At 55.8% G+C, this 2,988-nt stretch overlaps 1 pseudogene; it reads right to left on the bottom strand.

The window, feature by feature from the left end:
* Positions 1 to 2,106: 2,106 nt before the first annotated feature.
* On the bottom strand, positions 2,107 to 2,666 carry LOC137159960 (E3 ubiquitin-protein ligase TRIM39-like; annotated as a pseudogene).
* Between the last annotated feature and the right edge of the window lie 322 nt (positions 2,667 to 2,988).

A 2,988-nucleotide genomic window follows, 5' to 3' on the forward strand; every position in this document is an offset into this window, starting at 1 on the left:
TGCTGCCCTCCATTACCCACGACCTGCCCTTGGAGCCAACGGGGCCAGGTCCCGTGGGTCACTGGCTGTAGTCCCTGCTTTGTTCCCAGCACACAGGCAGAGACCAGGCCTTTAGCCTTTGCCAGATGAGCGGCTGCAAAGTGGAAGGCATGTGAGTGAAGACAAAATAAATGTTAATTCCATTGCTAACAATCTGTTCAGAAGCATGTTGTTGAAATGTAAATTAACATATTGACACCTTGTTACTGTGGAAACGGAGAGAAAAACTTTCTGATAGGTTCGGTTTGGGATACGAGGGGTTAGGCGAGACAGTGATGATTCTGGGGGTTTGTTTAATGAATAAACCCTTTATTTTACAATAAACAATCCTATCCTTATAATAAAACAGTTCTATTTCTATAATAAACAGTTTCACAGCAAGCAATTGCGCAGCAAACAGTGATAGCAAAGGGCAGGAGAACTCCGTGCACGAAAGGACAAAATGTGCCACCCAAGACTTTAGCGTTTTGTGATCTCTCCTGGATCAACGCATGGCTGCCAGCATTTGACACTAGGGTGCCCGGTTTTGGAGTTCCCCAAAGAAGTTACAAGACAAACACAACAGAAAACAGTTAATCCATACTCACAAACATTATATACAGGTATACCATGCTTGCCAGATTCAGTTGCCATTTGCTTTAGATACTGCAGACGGGAGAGAGCCACTGTGAGTGATCAGTTCACAGCGAAGCAGGCTGGGGAAGATGCGTCAGCCCACCGAGCCGACACGACCAAGAGATACACAGGGTGCTGGGTAGATTCAATTCCTCTCTGCCCTCTGCCACCTGGGTTTGAACTTTTATAGTTTCCCACGGTCAGCAGAGGCTAAGCCCATTGGTTGCTATTTGCTGCATGACCTTCTAAGGTCATGGCTTGGAGTTTAGCCAACCAGGTGCTCCTGGTTTCCCGGGCAAGTATGAACCAGCCAACCAGATGATTACAATTATCCTGGGCAGTTGCTGACCATGCACCAGCAGGTGGGGTCACTTCATTTCCTTATAAGGAGACAGGTACATGCGGCTCGTGCTGCTGAGTCAACCCTCCCTCGGCTGCCTCTTTATCCACGTGGGGGGGGGGGGGCAGTGCATGTGGTGCTGCAGACGCCACTATGCGATTCAGTCTCCACAGTTACAGTAATAATATTTTCTAAATGAGAACAAACTCGCTTTTTTCTTTCCATATTTTACATTGAGATTTCACAGGGTAGAAATTCTGACAGGAGTGACTGATCCCCGTCCGTCACCATCTGCTACCCCTGGGCCAGGGGACGAGGAAAGATGATGGGCAGCAACATGTGATGGGGCAGCAGAAGACACGAGCTGTCTGTCCATATTTCCAACCAGTATCACCCTGTGTCAGGAGCCGTTTGTTGCACTGCACCGGGGTGGGGCAAACACAAGGGAAGGGGGAAAAGCTGCCTAGGCTGCTTCCCATGAGCGGTTCCCATTCACCCAACCTGGCCCCTCGCTCACACAGCCCTGGGGCTGGGTTCTCACCCCCCTTCCCCGGCCCAGCTATCGAATCCCCTCCTCCAGCTCTCCCCACTCCCCACCCTCCCCCCATTGCGCTGGGACGAGCTCCACCCACAGGCTGAGGCTGCAGCGCAGAGCGGACCGTACAGCAGGGCCCCGGTGCTCTCACCCCTGCCCCCGCGCTGCACCCTGGGGCTGTTTCACTCCCCACCATGGGCAGAGACTCCCTCACGAAATGCCAGGACCTTCCCCTCGCTCACTGGGCTCCCCAGCAAACCCCCCCCCCCCGTCATTTCAGCCGGGGGTTCTTTCTATTGGGGGCCTCTCTCGTTACAACCCACCCACCCCACAGTCTTCCACATGTCAGCTGGGCTCTTCCCTTTCTGCCGCTGCAGCCCCCTCCCTTCCCCCACTCTCAGCATCTACCCCTGACATTGCCCCCACCCAACCCACACACACCCTGCCCTGCCCCCGGCTGGCTCCCCTAACCCTCTTCTGTGCCCCTCTCCCCTCCCCCATCTGACAGGCCTTGTGCTGAGAACTGAGAGCTGGGGAGCAGCACTGGGAGGGGACAGTCTCTGTGCGGGTGTCGCTGTCAGGGACAGAGATTCCCTCCGGCCTGGGCTGGGACCGGGCAGATGATCAGGGGAGCCGCGTTTTTACCCCCAGCATTGAGACAAGGACAAAAATAAGGGCGAAGTGTCCCCGAGAAGGTGACCGGGAAAGTGAAGAGCTGGGACCTGTCAGTGACATTGTAAAATGAGACCTCGCCTGCCTCATAGTCCAGGAATATCCCCACCCGGCTGGGCCTGACCTTCACAGGGAGGGGGATCAAAGGGGAGGTGAGGGCCTTGTATTCCCCATCCCACAGCCACACGGCCCAGTATCCATTCCCAGGTGAGAGTGTGACATCCCCCTTCCTGCTCACAGATTCCCTACAAACCCCCACGTCCCACTTGGTCTTGTCTCCCACCTCCACCTCTCAGTAACGCCTCCTGCCCGGGAACCCCTCAGCGCCCAGCACACAGGGATCAGTATCAAATCTCTCAGGATTGTCGGGCAGATCCTGGCGTGTGTCTCCGTCTCTCACACGTTTCCAATCCTCAGACAGGACGAGTTTGGGATGAGCCGTGTCTGGATCCAGAGTCACGTCCACTGGGGAGAGAGTCACAGAGTCAGGGCCGGGGCAGGGGCTGGTCACCGGGATCAAAGGGAAATTAACCTGTGTCCCGTTAATTGCTGAAGGGAGGAGGTTGTTGCCTGTTAAGGGGAGTCAGGGCCCGTCTGCCCATGGGAGCGAACTTGAGGGGAAGGAGAGCAGCAGCGAGGGAGGGGAGGGGTGGGAAGGTGGCAGTAGGGACAGGGCAGGGGACAGGCTGATGCTGGCAGAGGCAGAGGAGGGGCAGGCACAAGGGCAGTGGGGGGAAGGGAAGGAGCAGGCACCAGGAGGCAGAGGGGGGTGAAGGGAGGTGCAGGT

This window comes from Emydura macquarii, unplaced genomic scaffold, assembly GCF_026122565.2.
Source record: "Emydura macquarii macquarii isolate MOO-44397 ecotype Brisbane River unplaced genomic scaffold, CSIRO-AGI_Emac_v2 contig_2050, whole genome shotgun sequence".
Classification (NCBI taxonomy): domain Eukaryota; kingdom Metazoa; phylum Chordata; order Testudines; family Chelidae; genus Emydura; species Emydura macquarii.